Source organism: Lycorma delicatula, chromosome 6, assembly GCF_047948215.1.
Source record: "Lycorma delicatula isolate Av1 chromosome 6, ASM4794821v1, whole genome shotgun sequence".
NCBI classification, from domain to species: domain Eukaryota; kingdom Metazoa; phylum Arthropoda; class Insecta; order Hemiptera; family Fulgoridae; genus Lycorma; species Lycorma delicatula.
In genome coordinates, this window is record NC_134460.1 from 85,372,768 (window position 1) to 85,399,030 (window position 26,263).

Below are 26,263 nucleotides of genomic sequence, written 5' to 3' on the forward strand. Positions count from 1 at the left end.
CACCTGAAAAACAATAATCTGTTAATTATCAATCTCAATTCTCTTCAAGTATATTAAAGTAAGGAAAAAATCAACAGCTTATATAAAAGAAGTCTTGGTCAGTTCTGCGCAAGAAGACCGACGTTTCGTTTCCGACGCCCTCACTATTCCGCAATCAGAAACGTACTGATTTTCAAAATACAACGCACTAGATACGTTCGCTTAACGAGAAGGCCGTACACACAAACATCAAGTTTAATCTCACTTATTACACAAGCGAAAATATGAAAAATACACTTCTACAGTCAACATGACCTCAAATTGAGGTTATGTTGTCTGTTGTCGAGTTAAATTGTACGTAACTGAAGAACGATTCAACTAATCTTCATAAAATTTTCACATGCAGAACTTCAGATACACTACATATCTAAATTTCAATGAAATTAAACAAATAATTTCGGAGATTTTTGACCCATAAAAATCTTATATATAAATGTTATTTTTGGGATTTTCGAGCCACAAACTATTATATATCAATTGTATTTTCGTAATCCTCATACCTCAAAACGTAACGAAAAGTCAGTTTTACACCTCCTCATCGTGCGACCGAATGTAATACCGTACTTTTTTCGAAAAATCGCTAAAAAAGAAAATTTTAAATGTCATTGTGTTACCAGATCTATACTGCTTTCACTTAATAATAATATGTGTAATTTCTAAATTAATAAATGTTATTTTTCCAATTAAAAATGATGATTACAATTAATTCACATTATAGAAATTTTTAAAAATAAGTAGAATAAACACAAAACAGTTAGCCGGGCAAGAATGACTGTCGACCAATTGGAATCGATTAAATGTTATCGCTGCAAGAAGACTGATAAAAAATTTCATATAATCTTACACGTCGATGCCATTTTATCAGTCTTTCTATTATTTTTCAAGTTTAAACACCCAGCGGTAGTGTAGTGCTGATAATAGCTCTCTAGTTGAAAGAGTCTTATTTATTTCCAATCTTTTTATCATATTTTTCTTTTTTTATAATAATTTATTTTCAGCCGAAAGAATGCAATGAAGAATTTATTAATAAAAAGAAAAACATTTTGGAAACATTTTTAAGACTCAATATTCAGGGGGTTTCTTGATTTCTGAAGCACTTATCGCATTAAACAATTGTTAGTTTTTAGTTAAAATAAAATACATTAAAATTATCTTTATTTATTTCTTATACTTTCCCTTTATGTTAAATAGTTTCCTATTTAATTCTTATTAAAATTATTTTTTATCAGTAAAAAAATGTAGAACAATAATATCATTATTAGCATGATATTTATATATTAGCCTGATCTTTACAGCATATCAAGATGAAAAAACTGTATCTTGAGAAAGTTAAGTACTGTCTTAAATTTCAAGAATTAGAAATCAAAATTAAATTGATCTCTCCTTCAAATCTCATTTGTAGACGATATACAATATTTAACAGAGAGTAATTTGTTCAGGACTAAAAAAATAACATTTTAATACTCTAAAGCAATGAGTAAACATGTAAAATTACATTATTAAGTAGTGAAATTTAAAAAAATAACAAAGATATTACCAATTAATTCGACTTCAGTGACAAAATAGTTTAGAAATTAAAAATTTTCAAGGCTGATTCTAGGAATTAGTTTTAGTGACCATGATGTCATGATAATAATAGAATAAGTTTATCATCCACGGATAATTTTTTTTTTTTTTATAAGTGTAATTTATGGAAAAATGTTAAATATACATATATACACCGTTTTTTAATAATTTTTTGTAACTTACCTAAAATTGTCGTTAATTAAACTAAGCTCGAGAACATAATTTAAAACAAAACAATATTACCCATATAAATGACTATACAAATTATTTAGGTTGGCCTTCATCCGGAGGTCCCGGGTTCGAATCCTGATCAGGCGTGGCATTTTTACACACGCTAAAAATCATTCATCTCATCCTCTGAAGCAATACCTAACGGTAGTCCTGGAGGTTAAAAAAAAATGTTAATTTAAAGGTTATAGCTGCAACTATTTCTCGAACGATAAACTTTATTATAAGGACTCCAGCGTTTTAATTGAATGAAACAAATTCAAATAAGTGGCAGCAATATAAAATGATAGTTTATATTACAGTTTAATGGTGTGCATGTGTCCGTGCGCTCTCTCTCTCTCTCTCTCTCTCTCTCTCTCTCTCTCTCTTTCGTTCTTTCTTTCTGAAAGAATATGTTAAAAATATTTTATTCATTATGAAGAAATTTAACGTAAAACTGAATGATAATTATGAACAGGATGTTCCGAAACATTGGAAACCATTTTAATTACATAATTTCATTATATAATTAATAAAAATAATTAGGGTGTACATTTTTAAATATTAATCATTTATGTGTTCCGTACAAAATACAACTACAAACAAAAAAAACAGATCAATTAGTTCTTTTTAAATTATCTTTATAAAAGAATTTTATCAGACTTCTCTTTAAAAAAAAAAAAAATAATAATAAAAAATAAATATAAAATATTACATGTTTTTTTCATGTTTACGTCATAAGCGTTTAGAAAGAAGGGTGACATATTCTGGCAAAGGACCAAACCAAGCTAAAGCCAAACCACACATGGTAATATAATGAATACTGAGTGATGGGGTGGTTTATGGGAAAAGAAAAGAAAAAAAAGAAAGGGTTAGGAAGAGACATGACGGAAATATTTTGAATAAAAAGTAGATAGGCAATATATGGGAGCCAGCTGGAAGAGTACAGAAAACTTTTTGATTGATTAACCATCTCTCTTTTCCTTCTCCTCACCGCACCATTTATTCCACTTCCATCAATTTTACTCTCTTTATCCATTATCATACGATCTACCCTTCATTCTTCAACTATGCTAACATTTCTGACAGAAATAAAGGGGTTAATTTAATGTATACTTAGTTGAAAAAGATCATAATAAAAAGAGAAATAATCAAGTCTAATAAGCATAAATAAGAAAATAAATGTAGACAAACAAACGAAATATATACTTTTTTTCAGTAAAAAAACTATAATTATTCATAATGGATTACTATAATGAAATAAAGTGTTTGGACTTAATCCTCATTTCTCCAATTAATAACAAATATATGCAAAGATGAAAAATGTTGATATGTTGTGTTTTAATAAACTTGGAAATTCTTATGTTAGTATTTAGGTTCTGTGGACTATATTCAAATAATTTTTCTCAGAATAAAATTCTCTATAAGTTTTGTTTAAAACTTTTAGGTTCATTATTCATTTAATAAAGTTACTTTACGCCAAACATAAAGTAGTGTGGTTTTCGATAAAATATTTTTGTCTTTTACCCTAAACTTCTCAAAAACTACTAAAAATACAGTTTTGGAACTTTTTTAAAATTTTTTAGGATATATTTCATTTAAAAGAGCTAAATTTATCTTTAAATTTGGGTCCCAAAAAATAACAGTCTGGCTTAATTTTACCGAAGGCGTAGAAATCAGGGTGAAATCTTTCGTCAGCCGACTCGATTACTTCATTTTTACGAACCTATATGAACTTTCGTTTTTATTTTCACAAGTAGAACATTTCCTGAAAGTTTGTTACCTTCTTCGTGAATCACTCCGTAAAAATTATTGGCTTTCATGAAGATTTAACCTTTATATATTTACCTTCAGCGGTTATATTAACCCTTTAAACAAACCTACATTTTAGAAGAATATTTTTTCGTTAATGAACTCAAAACTGGTGCAAAAAGAATTAAATATAATTTAAAGATAATGTATTCACATCAAAACAGTTTTAGTCTGAGCAAACAGAAAAGAGGGGAAATTTTCTTTACGTTAAAAAATTTTTCAGTTCAAGATATAATCCATTAAAATAAAACCATATTCGATGAGGTATATGTAATTACACCAACAAACATTAATATTAATCTGACTTTTATTTCTCGAAATATTACGATGTAAGAAGTAACCCACCGAGTTGGTGTAGTGGTGAACGCGTCTTCGCAAATCAGCTAATTTGGAAGTCGAGAGTTCTAAGGTTCAAATCCTAGTAAAGGCAGTTACTTTTATACGGATTTGAATACTAGATCGTGGATACCGGTGTTCTTTGGTGGTTGGGTTTCAATTAACCACACATCTCAGAAATGGTCGACCTGAGACTGTACAAGACTACACTTCACTTAACACTCATACATATCATCCTCTGAAATAATACCTGACGGTGATTCCCGGGGCTTAACAGAAAAAAAGGATGTAAGAAGTGCATAACACAAAAGAAAAAATTAACTTTTATTCTTTCGTAAGAAACAGTAACAAATTATATATTGTTAAAAAAAATCAATTTAAATCCTCAAAACATAAATAAACAAATGCGCAAAACTAAATTTACATCTGTGTTATAATTTATTCAGTCATGAAAGTAAGAAATAAATAGTAAAATTATTATCATTGTAAGATGTTAAAGGTTAAAAAAATAAAATTTGGTTTATTACAGTTAAAATTAAAAATAACTATCAAGTAAAACAACACATACACTTTTAGAATATATGTGATTAGCAAATAGAGAAAAACTTTGAAAGATAATAACTGTACAAAAAAAAGGATGGAAATAAAATAATTTAAGAAAACGATATAAAGAAGAAGAAAAGGAATTGGGAATATTTATAAAAACAATAAATTCATGGTAAATATTATTAAAAGTAATGGAACGGAGGAAATGTGTAGGAAGACCGATAATAGAAAAGATGAAACAGATTATAATCAGGATGTGCGTGACTAAAAGGAATGACAGAGGATAAAAAATAATGGATTACACGAACTGTGGGTGTCAACCAATCGTAAGATTGGAAACAAAATAAGAATTGATGATTAGATATATTAAAAAAAAAAAATTAATTGTTTGATAAGTAAATCTGAATGGAATAGTTTTACCAAATATTAAACGCGCACCAAAAATAAATGTAGTAAATTTAAAGTGATGACTAATAAAACTTATACAATTAAAAAGTCGAAAAAATATTTATCCAAACACCAAGATATAACTTACAGATTCTTAATTTATTTTCAACAAGGCTTTCTTTCTTAATAAAGAAAAAAATATTTACAATAAATTTTGTGACATTATTTATGTCGGCGTTGAAGTTAGCGTGAGTGGGCATTAACTAACTGTAGCTGGATACGTACAGTAACAAGATTGAGTTCACTTCTGGTGAGTCACTGATGGAGGGGCGGGCGCCACACCCGCAGCACATAACAATTAGAAAATTGATATTTCCTACAGAAGCCGTCATTTTAATTTTGTTGTTTTCGTTTTTGTTGTTAATATTATTGTATATAACAGCTTTAAAAATCGTCAAATCTTAATTGAGTAATATTTTGTTTCATATTTATGTATTAATGAAAATAAATAATTTATATTAAACGCAGAACCGGATCTATGAGGTAGTTAGTTCAGATATGCGGTAAAGCTCCACATCTGAGAAAGTACTGAATGAGTTCAATGATATAGCTAGTCCGAATGTAGACCTACAGTAGATTGCAAGTAAATACAAAGCATTCTACGATTTTTCTAATAGTACAAAAAAACTTAACATCACAAAAAATCACTTGAGCAAAATTCAATTGTTTGTGAACGTAAAATAGTGATTTTTTTAAGAAAAAGATTCCTAACGGCTTTTAGAATCTTAATGCAGCGATTTTTATTAGAAAAAAATTTTAATAGGAATATTTTAATTTTAAATACTATCCAAAAGCCTTTCATTTAAAAAACTCAAACATCAATCGACAAACTAAGTATGCTCTTGATATAAAGCAAAGAAATATTTTTAGAAGTGAATTTAAAGGAACGGAACATTTTTGGTACCTCAATATAATCCAGAAATTAACGTTATATTTTTTACATATTTCATCACAATGTACGAGCCTTAGTTAGGCTGGGCGATTCGCAGTTGGGGGATACCGAAACGACATCTCAAATATGGAGGTTAGCTGGGAATAAGGTTTCGCCAAATCCCGCACTGAGGCGGCAGTGCCGTAAAAATGAAGTAATAGTTGTACGTCGGGTTTATTCAGTCTATTTACTACGTAATTCTATGGCAGTATCGTAGCGAATTATTCCCACCATTAAATGATTATTATAAAGGACAGTTGGTCAACGACCTTGTAGGAGCAAAAAAGATGTCAACGGTGTAAGAACCTACGAGTTAAGACTTCAAAAGAAACCTGGAGCGATGATTTCTGAAAATACACAGCAACCAATTGTTGGGTGACAACTGATGCTTGATCCGATCTGAATAACAAAAACCTACTAACATTTATAAACAGCGCGGCAATAAAAAAGCAATAAAAGCTATAAAAAAAATATAATGAGAAAATACACTCTATTTATTACATTTTTTATTTACTCGATGTTGTAGCTTCCTTTCGAGTAAATATTTCGGAGGGTCCCACACAATTTTATAAAAAATACAAGAATTATGAAATTTCTACAATCAGGAAGTGATTTATGTAAACGCGGTCGATTACACAATTTAAGAGAAATGTATACATTAAATTCGTTAGCAATAATAATTAGCGAGGTAAAAAAAAAAATCAGAATGATTTCTGGGTACGAAGTTTTATAGGTTAATGAAAACAAAGAAAAGGAAAACGCAGAAGTAGACCAAATAATTAATAAGACTGTAGGACAAAGAGCATGTCGAGGGTATGTTTTTTAAATGGAATTATAAGCATAAAAAAATACAGAAAACATTTTGCGTAGCTCTGCCCAAGAAGACCGAATTTTCATTACTTTATTTTGTTTCGTTTGATAAACTATCAATTCATTTTAATTAAATTTTACAAAGAAAACGGATTAAGAAATAAATAAGGAAACAATCAAGAAGCAAATAATAATAAAATAAAACTATACACAAATATAAATAATGATAAAAAAATAATTTTAATATACTACAACAAGAAAACGTAATAAGTTAATAATTCCGACGCCCTCACTATTTCGCAATCAGAAACATATGTTCGATTAAACAGTAGACCCTACAAACAAGCATCAAGTTTCAACTCACTCACCACTGAACTATTTATATCTACTATTGGTCCATTTTTCATTCGGGCATAAGCGTTTATGAAAAATAGACCACTTGATAAAAAACACGCACCCAATCATCACGACCCTCAAAGTAGGTAACGCTACCTGAATACGCCGAATAATATCGTTAACAATAGATACCGCAGATAAAGAAACGTCAACTTCCAATTTGAAGAATTTTTTCCCCGTCTGTCTCTGGGAATCACCGTCAGGTATTACTTCAGAGGTTGAATGAGAATATGTATGAATGTAAAAAGTGTAGTCTTGTACAGTCTCAGTTCGACCATTCCTGAGATGTGTGGTTAATTGAAATCCAACTGCCAAAGAACACCGGTATCCACGATCTAGTATTCAAATCTGTATAAAAATAGCTGACTTTACTAAGACTTGAACGCTGGAACTCTCGACTTCCAAATCAGCTGATCTGGGAAGAACGCGTTCACCACTAGACCAACCTGGAAGGTTCTATTCGAACATTCTACAGTCGTATAAAATAATCGGTTTTAGCATCTAGACAGATTAAGGAGCCATGATATCACTAAATACTGTATTTTAAAGTGAGATAACGTAGAGAAAGTGTTTTTAATAAAAGAATTATAAGTACAACTTATTTAGATTTAAATTTAAATTTATGGCCAAGTAATTAACCTTTACAGCTGAAAATTCTCAATTATTTTAAGATTAACACAAAATTAGAAACATTTAAATGAATATTAAAATCAAAATGGAATTACTTAGATTAAAATGCATAGTATAAAAAAGAAAAACCGACTAAAGTATAGAAATATTAATACAAAATTCACAATATTTTTCAAGATGAAAATTCTACTATTATATAGAAATTTTGATCCAGTACATCTAATAGAAGTCTGTTTTATTTATACTAATAATAATAATAATGATGAAGGTACGAGTAATTAGATTGTTAAACTAGTTAAAGTCGACAAGTTAAGAGTGGACGTTGAAAATTAACTAACCATGTTCCCCATGAGAGGCTGTACCCGAATAAATAAATAGAGTAAAGAGGAGGAAAAAAAGAGGAAAATGGATAGCATGAGATACAGAAGGGTAGATCGATGACCACCACTATAGATGGTGGCGAATGTAATGTAAAAAGAGAAAGAATGAAAGAGAGAAGATGATAGAGAGAGAGGGAGATCGGGAGAGAGAGAGAGAGAGTGAGTGAGAGAAAAGAGAAGCTTTTCCCTTTAAAGGCTAAACGGGTTGTCACCAACGGAAACTCTGCCTTGCTTCTGTTGGAACAGGATTAGCGTGGTTTCCCCGCTTCAGCCCCAAACCAAACTTTGCCCACCCCTTGTCCAAACTCTTCTCCCATCCATCCAACAAAAAAATCTAAAGTATACTTAGTCTCCTTTTCGCTCTCGTAAAAATAAAGAAAACTTAACTTCTAAAAAATAAACATAAAAAAATAAAATAAACATGTTACCGTTAAAATAAATAAACACATTACCCACTTTTATGTTTAGTAATAGCTTGTGTTGAATAAGATTAAAAAAAAATCTTTTAATCTTATTTTTTTGTTAATTTTTAACCTTTTTGCCACTTTAACTCTTGCTAGTCATTGGCAAATCTGGATACCACTTCTTCCAATGGGAAATCCAAGAATTCCATACGGTAACAGAAATCAAACTAAGAATTCCATTACAACATTCAGAATACAAACAAGTACACCACAGGTTGGCACCAAAAAATAATTTTTTAATAAAATTTCGTTTAAATGGGGTTTTCGCAAAATTGAAAAAAAAAATCAATATTTTTTTTTCAACCTCACTTCAGTTTTATGTACCTGAGAGGCTTAACGTACCAGATATCGAGTCAACGGGTGACCGAGTTTGAGACTCAGCCAGACCGAGTTACTTTATTTACACTTTAAATATTAGTATACGAGTATACAAGCAGGACCGGGACAGTCAAGACTGTTTTTAAATTTTAATTATGATTTTTAAACTTTGACTTCAATGAATTAATTTTAACTCTTGATGATGGTTTCAAAGTAAGCGGAAAGATCTAGAAAACGTATCAACATGAATTAACGTATCAACGTGGTAAGGTGAATTATATTAATTGTTAATTAATTTAACATATCAGCCGTACCATGTTTGAGAAATTAATTATTATTCATTTATTTATTTCTACCGCCCACCTGTGACATCACAATATAACAATCGACTACAATAACATTTTTTGGGGCGAGGGAGCAATTTTGCAAAACGTTTTTGGCAAATATTGTTATCTTTTGTTAACAAATGTGCCTAAGAAAAAATATGACCTTAATTAGGCGAAATCTCGAGATACTGAGGGTAACCTTGCTTTACAGCCTCACCCCCTTGATCTTTTAAGTTGAAAATTTAATGGCATCAATGCCCTATTATATAGAAATAATCTGACGACGTTTTATCAAAATCGGTTCAGTAGTTATAGAGATATAAGGTGATATAGAGGCCAACACCGAACATTAACATCCGGAAAATTTCCATTCGGTTTTTTGGGTTCCTTAGATGTCAAAACGTCAAGATCCGGTGAAAACCACATATACTCGACTAAATGTACACGAACGAAGTCTAGAAGGGCATTTTTTTTTTTTTTAATAAATTTCCTGATATACGAAGCAACATCTAACAACCATTGCTATTTAAGCTCGTTGTGTTCGTTAAACCGTTCATTCTTACAAAAATAATTTATTTCGTTTTTTCATACTCATTATCGTCTTTTTTACTATTGGGATTCAACTCCCTACTGAAATTTTTACGTAAAATAACTCAACAATTTCAAGGATATAGAATACATTATTTATAAATATGGAATACAGCCGATAAATTACATTAAAGAGAGAACATGAAAAATACATTAAATTCTTTTAATAGCTTATTCATAAAAAATTAAAGTTAAAATTAATAAAAGATTCCTACTCAACAAAATCGTGAAGTAATAATTAAAATTATTAAAAAGAAAAAAGGTTATATAAAAATACAAGGGGAAAATATATATTTAAGTACGACAATAACAATGATTCTCCTTTGAAAAGTAGATTATGTAGATCTTCAAGTGTTAAAAACGTTTATTTGCTAATTAGTTGTACTAATTAAAAAGAAAGCCTTTCTTATATCATTCAAAAATAATCTTTCATTTTTTTAAATGAAAATAAAGTGAAAAAAAAGAAAAAAGTCTTACGACATCTTAATTAAAATGGTAAATATATTCCACATCGTAAGATCGATAAATAATTATTATAAATTATATGGATCACATCAGAAGTGAGTGATACGCTTTATTTTTTCAGTAGTAAGTCGTATTCTAATTAAAATAATACGTTTTATATTAATAACTGGAACTAACTGAACACTTTGGTATCCATGCTAAAGTTGAACTCAAGCGTTCGTATAAGGCCGGAGTTCGAGCTTATCTCATTTAAAAATGTATTATAACTGTGCATGAAGCTAAAAAATCGGAAAAATTAGATAACAGATAAAAAATTAATTCTTGTAATTATTATATTTTAATAAGATAGAATTCTTTATAACAATTAAACACATGAAGAGGCTTGTATAGAAATAATAACTTGAATTTCATAGACAGAACATATTTATGCAGATAATGAAACAAAACTTCTTTAATTAATATAACAGGAAATACATTTTGAAATACTATCCTGAAGAAGTTTGTAACTAATGAAATTCTAAAAAAAAAATTGAATTTTAATGTTGCAACATTAAAATTCTTCTTCCACATTATAAACTAATTTTTATTTAAATAAAAACAAAACAAAAGTACACATAGAAAAATGTAATTAATTGTAAAAACACTGCTAGATATTAAATAAATATTTTTTTAAAGGTTGTTGTAAACGATAAAAATTTATACTACAGATAATCTAAATTATCTTTTTCAAGATCTTTTCAATGATCAACCGAAAAAAAGGAAGTTGCTGCTAACCAGCTGCCTTTAAAAGTAAACCGGAAATAGCAACTAGATAAAAAAAAAAATCAATTAAATTACTTAGAACAAACAAAAATTTATAGTTTATGCAAATTATGTAGTTAAAGAAAGAAAGATATTTTTTTCTAAAAATAAAAAATTACTTCAAACATTAATTTTATATTCTAATAAATAAAAGCACAACCATTCAAAATTTGATAAAAAAAGAAAAACACGAAAGTAGAAAATATAATAAAAAATTGACGTTCACAGTATTACATAATATTAGATAATTTAACTAAAATTGTATGTTTTTCGTAGGAATAAATAAATATTTTATTTTCTATTCTAAAAATAGAGAATCTAATCAATAAAAGTACAAATTACTTTCATGTATATATAAAATAAACTTTTAATTATATTGTTAATAATATATAATTATATATTTTATATATAATATAAAAACTGCAGTATATAGTTATATAATAACTGCAGTTATTTGTTACCGTGAGTAAAGGTGCTGAAGTCATGAAATGGTTTACTGTAGTTTTCAACGAATTCACGAACATTTTTCTATTTTACCTTGCACTCTAACTGAAGGTTTTTCTTTTAAAGGATTCATCATTAATTATTTCGTATTTCGTTTTTTTGTTCCGTAATTCTTGATTAATTCCTTCCAACACGTCTTTAGAGGTGAAGAAGATAATATTACATATCGATACCGTAATTTTCAATAACTGAGTCACGTACTGTTATACGAGTATTATAGGTGGCGACGTATTGCTGTGCACATTGGCTGGCTTACCGCACTATTAACTATCCTGAACAACTCTGACAATGTACTGCATACTATGTAAATATACAGAGCTATGCGAGATGTTTTCCTAAAGGAATGACTAACTATTCCACCCGTCCTATGATTCTAGCTCTCTCGCACGTAATGTACACAGCTACACGCCGCCCGCTATACTAATACGTCCACTACAACAACGTTAGCGATTCACTTGCTTGACTGACATATTGAGTTCCTCCTGATAATTTACATACAATTAATACATTTTACGACTGTCAATGATACTAACTAGACGTGTATCTACTCCGTCTTAATTTTATAAAATACTATTTTACAATTAATGAATCTTATTTTTTACTTTTAATTAATAAACTTGAATTCCATTTTAATTATCTTCGCTTATATCTGAATCAAGCGGCATTTTTTTTTAAATGTTTAGATAAAATACATTAATAATTCATTTATCTATTCTAACAGCAGCAATAGACTGGTTACCAACAGTTTCTGTAATTTTTGTGATGGGCAATAATAAATTTTTATAGCATGTGAAAAATGTGTGCCTGAGAGGAACTCGAACTCAGAGCCTCCAAATGAAGATGTACTATTCTTCCACGAAGATCGCCTACAATTCTTAAAATAATTTTATACGCATAATAATTTGTTCGATATTCATTTTCTTTCATTAATATTATAAATGAAATATAAATAAATAGTATATTAAAAATACTTAATAAAATACTAAATTAAGATCCTGAATTATATATTTGTTTATAAAGAACATATAAGAATCGATTTTTTTTAAATTTTTATTTCTTAATATATATCAGATATAATGACATATCGGATATAGTGACCAAAAACTTATCTCTTGGTTGGTTTAGTATGCTGTTAATACAAAAATACAGTATGTATATTGTTTATTATTATATCGGTTGTAGTGACATATTGGTTATTAACACTTATTTTTTCTACTGCATTGCAACATTTTATCGCTTATAAATACAGACGGAAGTACTCGTCAGTAACGTAGTATATCTACATTGTCTAGCCACAAAAATATTTTGACGGTTAAAATGAATCATCTTTCCCTTTTAACCTGCATATGTACTACAGTTCTTGTTTTTCTTATCTTCTTCCTGCACCAGATTGTTGTAAAATGAACCAGCCATATTTAATTGTTATTAATCTTTTGCTGTGAGCGTATCACATCGTGCAGGTACAGTATTTTATTTTACGTATCCTGTGTAATTCATTTAATAGTACTTAATTTTAACTTCGCGAAAAACATTTACAATAGAGGAAAGGGCATACGTTATCAAGATGTTAGAAAATGGTGAAACTAATAAGGACATTGCCCAAGAATTAGGCGTAGGTCATTCGACAATAACGGTGATATAGAAGAACTGTGAAAAAATATGAAACAAATTCTACGAAATCAAAAAAATTACAGCCTAATCAATATAATGATGCAACCAAGCGCTGTTAAAATGGTTGAAATACCAGAGGGCTAATGATATCCCTATTAGCGGCCATATATTGGAAACTAAGAAATTCTGAAAAATTCGGTAAACCACGTGATTTAGAAATTACCTTCAAAAATTGTACTACAACACGAAATGTTCGGAACAAATCAAAATAACCGACTTTTTGCAAAAAAAAGTAATTTTTACAATTTTTCTCTACGTTCTTTTACTCTACCGTATTTGTATTTATTATTGCGTATTTTTTTAATAATATTTCACTGCGGAGGTAAATTATTATTATTACTGTATTACAGTACCCGTTTAGATGGCATATTAAAGTAATACCACTAAGCTACCTAAACATCGGTTGTTGTGACTATCGGTTATAATGACCTAAAATCGTAGGTCCCTTGGACGTCACTATAAACGATATTTATTTTAAGTTAATTTTAATTCTTAATTAACGTCATATATGAATATATGTAATTATTTTATTTAGTTGAGTTGTGTTTTCTATATACGATAGTAATTTTAATTTTAGTATATTAATCTTTTAACTTTTTTCTAAAAAAAAAAAAAAAATCGTTATATTTTGATGTGTAATTTTATATAATTTATATACAACTGATGATGCAGGATCCCGCGAAAGTCCTTTTGGAATAAAAATGAGCTAAGCGTCATTTTGTCATTTCATTTACTTCGTAATTCTGTACTTGGGTTGTTCAAGTTGGTTTTTGATTATAAAAAATACAATATATTTTAAAACATTTATTTTACGTAGATTTTAAAATAATTTTTTGATGTTGAAATTCTGTTTAAATTAACGGTATATGTATAAGCTTGATTAATGTTTACATGAGTTCACACACATTAATGTTGCTTGAAATAATCATTGAAAAAATAATTTCTTTTATTTTTCAGAGCCTTTTGTAATTTACGCGTTTTAATTCATATATGTGGTATTTAACCATAATGTTTGAAAATCAAGCAAACTAAAAATAACACGTTTTAAGCAGCTCATTTCGATTAATAAAGAAAGTAGAAAACACAAAAAATAATTGCGTTTAATACATAAATTAAATTTTACATTACTTTGTTACGTACGTGTATGTGTATCTTCTACATATTATTAGAACGCAATCCGCGTATTCCAGTTTTAAGAGTCGAGGCGTTACACAGTAATATTTTCTTTCTTTTTCCTGTTTAGCTTCCAGTTCAGGTATTACTTCAGAGGATGAATGAGGATATGTATGAGTGTAAATGAAGTGTGGTCTTGCACAGTCTCAGTTCCTGAGAACCCAACCACCAAAGAACACCGGTATCCACGATCTAGTATTCAAATCCGTATAAAAGTAAGTGCCTTTACTAGGACTTGAAGGCTGGAACTCACGACTTCGAAATCAGTTGATTTGGGAAGACGCGTTCACCACTAGACCAACCCGGTGGGGTATATTTAGTTACGGTATTACTGATTTTCGGTAAAATTACGTTGAACTTAAACAACATAAAAATACGATAATGATTTTTTTTTAATTTTATTTGTTTTCACGAAACATGATTAAGCCTAAAAGTTTTTAATAGAATTTTTTTTTTTTAATTTTATAAATGAAAATTATTTTTATTACATTCTTAATGCATAAATGAAACAAAAATGTATTTTTTGCTCTAAAAAATGTTCAAATCTTATTTTACAATAAATTTTCATTAGGATGAACAAAATTATTGACGTAATAAGTAACAGTTATAAGTATTGATATAAATAATGAATAAATATTACTGTTCTGAGCAAAACTATTAACGTATTGCAACGTGTATTTCCATCCTACTATTTAAAAATATTAATGAGTGTAGAGAGAATTTTACGATTTAATTGAAGAAAATTCTAAGTAATTGTTGTTTGACACAACTACACTCCGAGCTTAAAATATTATTCTCTTAAAGTACCATACGACAAAAAAATTAACATTTAACCATTAATTTAAAATGACATCATCTGTAAACACGATGACATGAAAAGCCATTCATTATAACGAAACAAGTCTGTATATTTTATATATGTATGAAATGATTAAAATGGTTCGTTAAGAAGATAAATTATTGAATTTTCAAGATTTTTTTAATAATAATTCGAGAACTAATAAAATATATGATTTTTTCCAATTCAATCTACTATAGTATATGTTATGTAAAGGCGGGTCCTCCCTACAGCTGCCTCTACTTGCCTCCTCAGACTCCTATAACCCGGCATGCGGAACACGTGCTACGGGTTGCTATAACAGTAAGACCTGTATTTATTACTGTGCCATAATAATTTATTTTTGCTATTATTTATTTATTTAAATTTGTCGTTTAATTATTAATTATTTATTTCATCTGTTATTTATTTATGAGCTACTATATAAATTAATTTTTATGAAATCATTTTATGTTTTACGTTTATAATTAATTTAATTAATCTTACGTTTATTGTAGTACAAATTTAATATCTCTGTAGTATTCATAATATTTTATAATAAATTTAATAGTGATTACAATTATATTACTTTTACTCATGTCTCTTTAACACTTTATTTATTTATGCATTTTTTTGTACAATTTAATAATTTTACTCCGTAGTTTTGTAGACTTACAAAGCTCAAAAGAATATTAGTAACGTGGTAGTACACGTGGTATTTAGAAATAATTTTCGTAATATTTTATAATAAATTTAATAGTGATTACAATTATATTACTTTTACTCATGTCTCTTTAACACTTTATTTATTTATGCATTTTTTTGTACAATTTAATAATTTTATTCTGTAGTTTTGTAGACCTACAAAGCTCAAAAGAATATTAATTACGTAGTACACGTGGTATTTAGAAATAATTTTCGTAAATAACTACACCACGACAAAGAAAATCATAACATTATAGCCTATAATAAATAAGCTCATTTGATACACTTTTTTATTACGTCATTGTTATTGTTTATTTATAGAAAAATTTTAGTTTAACATTCTTGGGAAAAGAAAATAATTTCAAGAAATAAATAAATTACTTCATAAACATCTTGAACAAAATATTTTCCATTAATAATTTTATTTCTAATAACAAATTACCAGAACATATTTCGTTACTACAATAGTGACATCAAAATTAGATACGGTAGAAGTCATTGCAAATTAATTTATATGACTTGGAATACACTACTTCAGCTGCTGGTGAGAGAAGTCACTGAATGATGTTAAGAGAAGTGTGTCCACTTAACATCCCCTCCGTAGTATATAACTACGGACCCGCCTTCAGATATTACATTCAGTTTGTTTAAAAAAAATATGTGGATGCCACGTCGTAATATTTTAAATATTGTATTCGTATTGGAGTAATTTACACAAACGTTTAAAGGTTTCGAGTTTTAGACAACTATCCATCGAATGATAAAGATATTGTTCAGAAATAACAAAGTTTTTCGTAAATTATTCTTTTTTTTTAGATTATTAAGTGCCACAACCGTACTTGTGATAGGGAACCTGACACGAATCACAAATCATTCTCGAAACTGATATAGCAATTCTTAAGAATAGCAAGAATTCCAAGAGAGACTTTATAAAGAAAATAAAAAATTTCTTGTTGTCTTCTTTATTGAGCTGAATATACCAAAATGCCAAGCAAACTGAAATGAAGGTGAAATACAGCCATAAATCGTAACGTTTACTATGTTCACAACAGAGTCTTATAGTATAGCGAACATCTTTACTCACTCGAGATTTTTATATGTATTACAGCTGTAAGAATAATGTGAATTTATAAAATGTGTTGTTTTTAAGAGAAACAAGACATTTTATACAATATTTTTGTTCAGTACGATGATCATTCTTTCATATTCATAGAATATTAATGTAAGCAGAGATCATTCTTACAATTTACGAGTAACTACAACATATTATAAGGGTATGTGAGTGGGTATAGCGAACTTGCTTATACAAGCAAGCGCTCACATTTCCAAAACTAAATGAATATTCTACAGGGACACACATATACAAAATGTGAACGCGTAAGTGAAGTAGTATGATAACTAAAAATCGCTTTCTTCTTAAATTAAAAAATAAAAAAGGATAAAATTCCAACAATTAAAAATCAGTTAGTCGTTATTTTTTTCCAGAAATAAAATTTATTCCGTATCAACTATTAAATTGTTTACCTGTTTAATAAGATAAATTTATGCTAAGTAAAACCCATCTAAATATTCGTAGATTGTTCTATTTCTAACCTCTACCGTTAAGAATTAAACAAAATAATGTCATGAGCAATGCATAATTAACGCCCATAAAAACTACTGAAGATAAATTAATGAAAATTTGTATACACCATTTTATTACGATGTAAGTGCACACTAAGAAAGGATTTTTTTGAAATTCGAAGTTTTAAACAGAGTAGCAATGGAATTTTATTTTACTTAAATTTTCAGATAATTATTACTCTTCAGATAAATATCTTAAAACCATTTTCGGGTTTTCTGAATTTCGATTGTTTAAGGGTGCGACGGTTTACGGCGCGGCGGCTCAACCAACACAGCCATTGCCACTGTTACTGTATATGCGACGCGACTGGCTGCACCTGCCTTCGGTTACTTGACTAAAAACATAAAATAAAAAGCTAGAAAGTACGGTTACCTCCTATTGGTGTTTGTTGGGTAACGCTATGAACCGGGCAAAAACATTTTTCCCGTATGAAAGACGTGTAACCAACTATAACTAATATTTTTAAGATGGAGGCCAACTATTTTAAAACCACCATTCTTCAGATCACTCAAAGTTTTGGGATCTGTACTGACCAAACTGTTGCTCTGTAGAATTAACAATACGCTGAGATTTTTTATACACTGAACAGGCTTTAATTTTGATTTATCATTATTATTTTCACAAGCATAAGTTTAATGAACACACTCGTGTCCAGAGGGCAAGTACCCTTATTGCGACAAGTAAAAAGTAACCAAACACAGCTGGCGAAGCCGCGAAAGGGATGCTAGTTATCGATACACACACAAAAACACTTTTATAAATTTCTTTCAGTTAAATTTATTGGAATGGACTTACAGAAACTAGTATATTAATTTTTGTATAAAATATTAAAAATAAATCAACTTCAAATTTTTTATTGATTTAAATTTTTAAATGAAATATAAGAAAGGAAAATGTTGGGAAAACTATATACTGTTTGTGATGTTTTATAATACATTAAATGTATCATTATACAGCAATCTGAAGTGTAATTACAGCCATGAAGAAAGACTAAAATAAATTACCAGAAGCTCAATCATCATTAATAAACTGGTTACCCTTACGTCAAATTACACTCAATTAAACAAGTTAATTAAAATTAGATGTAATTTATTTTTCGATAAGATAATGTTGACAAGTCGATAGTAAACGATACTATTGGCACTTAAAAAAATAAGAACAGAACCGGTCAGGAGAAAACAGAATACATAAACAGTACGTGATAAAATTAAAATAATCCGAAAAATAAAAAAATCCGCTTTCGTCATAGATAATTTGTTTAAAAATAATATAATAACAAATCTTAGAAAAATTATACCTCACTTGAAGAGACTGTATGGTAATCACAATAAAATGTTATGTAAATAGAAAAAATTACAATAATACGTAATAATTGATAAACAATATATAGAGTGCCCAAGCGGAGAAGGTTTACAATATTCTCATTTAACAGTAGAACGTTAATTACCGACAGCTCATGCATGACGTTGATTGAGCTGTCTAAAAACACACGTAATGGATTCCAGACCACGAGAGACAATGTAGGAACATGTGTTGGACCATGAATATTCATCTAACAACCACAGCAATGTCCAAATGCGACAACGGTACGTATGTATCAATGAATGTGAATTTGTGTGTTTGTATTTGTATACTTGGGTGTGTGTAGCCGACAGACTGCTGTGTGTATATATATATATATATATATATATAAACACAGGCTAAGTTGAGGTAATATTAGCAATTTTTTTTTTTTTTTTATCTTGGGTTTTAAATAAGACAACAAAGTTTTTATCAATAATTTTAGTACAAAATAATAGACATTACGTTTGTACATATGATGATATTTATATTTTGTTAACTGAATTTATTACAACAGAATACAGTACAGTACCAAACATTAACAAGGAGATTATTTTAGTCTTCAGCCATGTGGAACGCACGACTTTTAAAACTTTACCAAATACGTAGATTTAAACCGTGCAGGCAAACGTGCCATCAACCCGATACAACAAGAAAGTATTTCTTTTTTACTTCTAAACACAAATTTATGTACTAGTGATATTTAAAATCCAATGAAGAATTAATGAAAATTATTTTATTTACAACTACGAAAGAAAAAACAAAAATACCAGACGTTTTATGACTGGTATTTACCAACAACTAAACGTAAACGGGACCTTTTTCACTACAGGACTGCACGCACAGCTTCAACCTTCTCCGTTCGTTATGTTGATATACGTACAGTTCGTCAGTATACGGAATCAACATAATCTAACCAAACATAACCTACGCTCGCTTCGCTCGCTAACCTCATCTAATTAACCTTAAATATTCGAATTATATTCAACTTGTAACTATTATATTACTTATAACTATATAACAAACGTAAATTAATACAATAATTATCATTAACGGTATTTTAAGAAAAGCGCAATAAATTCAGTAATTACTGCTTATAGTCAAGTTACATCATCTGCTTATAATCAAGTTGTTATTTTAATTACTGACTTCTACAAAAAAAAAAAAGTTGAAGCCAGTCCTACAGTGTAAAAGATCCCTTAAACGAACAGAATTCAAATAATTATCTAAAAATACTATATTTTTTAGGGTAAATAATAATGGGTTTGTATTTACGAGAAATTAAACAACGATTCGATTAAAAATCGTTTAGTAGGATATAAAATCCGGTTATCAAATCAGAGATTTATTTTAAAGATCATATTGAAATAAAATCTAACTGAAACTCAGATAATTTAATTCACAGTAACTATAATTTATTTTTCTTAAATCAGGACAAGCAAGACGATGAACATGTGTTTCTCAAATATCTGGTTTTATAGAGAAATTTACATAAGAAAATTCTGTTATAGAACAACAAATAGATCTCCGTGGGTCTGATAACTTCTCTCATCCGGAGATCCCGGGATTGAATAACGGTCAGCATGACATTATTTTTATAAAATTTCCCATTTAATATTCCCATAGCACAAGTTTCAACTTATGTGGTGAATTAATCAGAAAAAAAAACATTAAAAGCACTTTAAAAATATTTCATCATCATTAATAAATGTATAACTTATGTTTTAATAACAACTGATGTGAATCAGATGATTATATTTGAGAGCATTACATTTGATTTTAAGGCTCTAGCATCAGTTCTTTTGAGGCTAATTTACAAATCAGCGTCAAATTAAAAATAAACAATCACCACCAACCCCATAATGTGGCACTGATTTCAAAAAGTAAAAATTTAAATAACTATAAAAATCATTTATTACATTTTAATAATTTTTACACGACTGCCCAAAAAGGAGTCCCAAAAACCCAAAAAAGGAGTGCCCAAAAACTCTTCATAAAGTTCACTAGTGAATTCCTCGATGTTCACTGTGTTCATTTGAGTAAATACTGATTATAATCAAAAACTCTACTCGGTTATTCTATGATGGTATGTCAATTGGTCTTGAAAATGGCCCTACCGTTTTCGGGAGTGACTGGTACCACAACCATTCGGTCAGCACCTAACATAAATATGAAAATTAAGATTTAATACTAAATTATTTCATTTACACCTCACAAATGAAGATTAAAAAAAAATTTTTTCTGGTTTAACCCGAATGACGAAGAGAATTTTTTGAAACGCAAACCTTTATCAAAGGCGCATAATTTTATACAATAAAAATTAATTTTTTGTTTTTCTGAAGTACAATTTAGGAGATATTATGCTGTGACGAACGGGCAGTTTGTTTATATAATTAAGCTTTAAATTCAATATTAACTGAGACCTAAAAATCAATATTAAGAAAATACAATAGCATTTTTAATTATTTTATAGTCGGGTAAATATAAGTACCATTTAATTTATGAATTACAACAAAATGTAATTTTTTTAAAATCAAATGAAAAATAAAATAAAAAACAAAGTCAAACCACTATTATAAATTATTAAAAGCAGCAAGTAAAACAAGGATGGGTTTTATATTATTACAGTACTGTTATTAATAATAATATTGTTATTATTATTATGAGGGTTGCATTGAACAACCAGTTTATCAAGAGGGCGCAGATGAAATCCAGCAGTCATCATACACAAAACTCATCCCCTTGACTTAATTTAGCGCAGTACAAACTGACAGCCCTGCAGTTACGACCAAACGAGAAAAAGTTGAGATACAAAATTAAAAACCTTCAAGCAAGAAATGGTTTCATCTATATTCCCGTTTAAGTCACTATTATAAAAGATATTTTTTTCTAGAAAAAAAAAATATATATATATATAATTTTTTCTCTAGACAAAATAATTTTTGAAGAAAGCAAATGCAAATATAATCATGTACTCAGTATCAATTAATTTAATTGTCCATAATAACTTCAATATATTTACAATGGTATTACGCACGCGCGCGCGCATACACACATACAAATACTTTATGTGTTTTATTATTACAGAAATACATTTTTATTTTACCGAAGTCGAGCAACAATTTCTACATTTCTCATTAATGCTTGCAATTTCATTTTTAAGTCATTTTTCGTTTAATCTTTTATCGGCGAGATTAACAATATATCTTCGATATTTACTGACGAGTATCAGTAAATAAATTTAAAGAAAATTTCGAATTTTTTAGTTAAAATTCGGTAAAATTAAAATGACACAGTTTAAACTATACTAATCATTCAAGCATTGATTTATTTTTAGATAACCTGCCTTCAAAACGAAAAAAGGAGTAAATATAATATATGAGTACAAAGGAATGAAAGTGAATATACAGAGTGTTTCTAAAATGGTGGGCTAGCTATACTTTTTCGGATTCTACTTGTCAAACAAAAAATATCCTTAGGAAAAACGAGAATTTCTCCATGGTTCTCCCCCTGTCCGCCATTTCATTATTTTTATATAATAATTAATATTTCAAGTTCTAATAGACGAATCACATTAATATTTGGTAAGCGTCTTGATAATAAAATTTTTAAATTAGCAAAAAAACCAGGACTTAAATATCTTCGCAAATTATAAAATGACGGCCATATTTATTTTTGAATCCGTTATATCTCCATAAATATTATTTTTATCAAAACTTATGTTATTTGCTAAGGTATTAAGCCTTTTATTTTGAACAAAATTACATTTTGTTTTTTTTAAATCGTTAAACAAATAGTGGAGTTATGGGAGAAAATTGATGTTGTAATTTTGTGTCATAATAATTAGGTCTATTATTGTGAGAAAATTATTACTTAATTTGATACTAATTTACAATACTAGAATTAACAATAAATAAAAACAATTAATATTTTATCGAATTGAGCGTAAAGTGGAGGACATGAAACAGACCCATAATTATAACATCAATTTTCTGCCATAACTCGGCTATTTGTTAACCGATTTTCAAAAAAAGAAATGTCATTTTGTTCAAAATAAAAGGCTTAATATTTTAGTAAAAACATAAATTTTTATAAAACTAATATTTATGGAGATGTAACGGATTGAAAAATAAACATAGCCGCTACCATTTTGTAATTTGCGAAGATACAAAATAATAATGTGATTCGTCGAACTTGAGATATAAACTTTTGTATAAAAATATCAAAATGGCGGTCAGGGGAGAAAGAAGGAGAAATTGCCACTTTTCATAAAGGAATTTTTTGTTTAGTTTTACAAGTAGAATCCGAAAACAGTTTAGCCAGCCCACCATTTTAGAAAACCCTGCATCTTACCAATAAACTAATCCAGTAATGTATCTTAATTTTAAAAATCCTATTTTTTGAAATAAAATGAATCGATTGAGAGATATTCTTCGATTATAATTCATTAGATATATTTTTTGTGACTTTTAGATAATTTAAGTTTCCTTCAATTCGTTTAGATTTATCTGTTAATTTATAACTTTTATTATACCATTTAAGCTTTGTCAATATGTATATACATTTAAATAAAAGAAAAAAAAAATTATTTACTTTTCGAAAACTTCTATCCCATAAAAAAAGTCATACAAAAGAAAGTGCAAAAAATTATTTACTTTTCTAAAGCTATTGATTACTGAATTAATTCTGTCTTTCAACGTTTAAAAATAATAATAATTTTATTTTATTTAAAAATTTAAAACCTGACCGAACTTTCAAATTAATAAAAGTATCTTTATTGTCTTTCACAATATTAAAAAAAATTACTCTCCAAAAAAATAGAATGATGTTTAAAAAACAAAATGATAAAACATAAAAAGATTGAATAATTGAATTTAAAAAAAAACTCTTGCTCAGTTAAGCGAAAGAAATTGGTTTTAATTACTTTAGAGGATGAAATGAATGACAATTTTATAGCGTGTGAAAATGTAATATGCCTGACCGGGATTCGAACCTTAGACCTCTGGATGAAAGGCCGAGACGCAACCACTAGAACCATAGGCAGACATTCTAATTTCTTCTAACTTTACCTACTCAAATTTTTTATACCTTAAATTGAGAGTAACTCATAAACGATTCAACCAATCTTCATCAAAGTTTCACGTGCACAACTTTCGATAAACTACTACATCATATCAAAATTTCAATGAAATTGATCTAGTAGTTTTAGTGATTTTCGAGCCGAAGAATTCTGTACATAGACCTATATATATATAAAGAAACCACAATTTAAGTAAATGGTATTATCATACTCCTTACTCCTCAAAACGCAAAGAAAATCCATTTTCACCCTCTCACTTCCACTATGCGACCGAAAGTAATACCTTAAGTTACTTCGGAAAGTCGGTAAGAAAAAGATTGCTAAACAGCAATAAAATAAAACAAGACAATAATAAAAACATAAAATAAGTCAATAAGATATAATTAAAATAATTATCAAGCAATAATTAACTTTATTATTTTAATAAAGATATATAAGGGAGGATGGTAATGTGTAAGTTATGAGTTTTAATTGAAGTATTAATTAATTAATAAAAAGTTTGTAAGTTGCAGAAGAATTAGTAAAGCTGAGTAATAATCTTATCGTGACGACGTTGTCATGATGTGGGAATTATTACTATGATGAAACTGTTATGATAGTGTGCGTGTGCGTGCATGGGTGCGTGCGTGCATGCGTGCGTGAGAGAGAGAGAGTGAGTGATAGAGAGTATGAGCAAGCTATGCGTACAGAAGAAGCGAGTCGGCCGCTTTACATGGGTATAGAACAAAGAGAATAACAATATTATTAGGGAGTGAAAGGATACGTTGTACTAGCATGTGAAAGAGAAAGGACGAGGGATAAAATGGGTAAGCGAGTGAAATGGAGAATAAAGGGCCAACAGTACTGTAGTTGCAGGCAATAAACTCTGATCTACCGAGTTATGAAGGATCGGAGAGAATATGTGAGGAAAGGTAGTGGGGACGAGCGAGGGCTGGAGTTTTTGGAGAGGGTAAAAGGAATAAGAAAGAGATACGGGGCAAAGAGGAGAAGTAAAGCAGGAGTCAGCTTCTGTGTTATTAGAGACAACAGTTGACGCGACGTACTAACTAAAAGGCTATTAGTTAATTAATAAAGACAGTGAGTGAAATACGAGGATCGGTAGACCTTTAGTAACAGCGACTATATTATATTATGGGTTAGCATACCACATCATGTGTATGCCATACGTACCAATAATGCAATATAATGCAACACAATACATATCTTAATAATACTGGTACGCAAGATAATAGTAGTAAACAGTAACCTAATGTTCAACGTTATACGTACAAAACAGCGTATACTGTATTCGTGTACACAAACTAACCTATTAGTTGACTACCGAGTTATCGGCAAGGATGAGATGGTGTTTCAACGTTAAATTAATGACGTAATATCAATTACAATATGATATAGAATAATACATTACATGGGTGAATTAATTATAATTTAATTGTAACATTAAACTTCAGTTTAAGATAGTATTAATTATTATTACAACGTATGCTGTGTAATATCGATAAGAAAATTTTAATTTAATTAATTAAATCAACGACTGTTCGAATTTCATATTAACGTTAAATTTTTATGATCTTAAAAGAAAAATCTCCCAACAGCCACAAACTAAAATTTGATGGTACGGTATGAACTGCCGTATTTATACGAGTACCCCCGCACTTTTTTTCTTGGAATTGGAGAGAAAATATAAGGGTGTGGGGCTTACTTGAAACGTAGCGTTTAGCCAGGATAATTTATGTAAAGTAAACGTTTGCTTAGAAGTTCCTAAATTCAGTCACATGAATATAGTTACATTAGGCTTTCGTTTATCAGTACCGGATGCCGCTTATCCAGAATACATCCTTAATTATTAACATCGTGTTCATATTATCGATAGGAACGAAGTTACGGTATTTTTATAAAACTGATTCATTCTGTATAAGCTTCGTTTTACTGGCCTACTGATTCTGAACTAAACTAGTACTTACGGTAATTAATTATTAATGTAATATTAATATTGTAATTTAAAGGAACGAATTAAATGCTTTACTTTCTGAATATTTTCGTATTTACGCATTTTTTTTATCATATCTGTTGCACTTTAAAATACCGGTATATACACGATTTTTTTTTTTCGATTTTCGGTCCGGAAAATCGTGATGCGGGGCTTATTCGGTGTGGGGAGGGGTACTCGAATAAATACGGTATATTGCGAGTTACAAGTGGGCTGTCATAATGTATTACAATTTAATATCCTTAGATGGTTAAAATTTGGCAATTAAATGCGCAGGGGGTTTATATTGCACAGAA

At 28.8% G+C, this 26,263-nt stretch overlaps 1 protein-coding gene across 4 annotated transcripts in view; it reads right to left on the reverse strand.

The window, feature by feature from the left end:
- Nucleotides 1-26,263, reverse strand: part of LOC142325993 (roundabout homolog 2-like) — a 1,010,872-nt gene that overhangs the window by 54,337 nt on the left and 930,272 nt on the right. The window contains exon 1 of one of the 4 annotated variants that reach the window (XM_075368035.1): nt 11,524-11,887. The exons of the other annotated variants lie outside the window; for them this stretch is intronic. The gene's annotated coding sequence lies outside the window, so the exon portion shown is untranslated. Of the gene's footprint in view, nt 1-11,523; nt 11,888-26,263 lie in introns of those variants that run through there. 4 annotated transcript variants of the gene reach the window in all.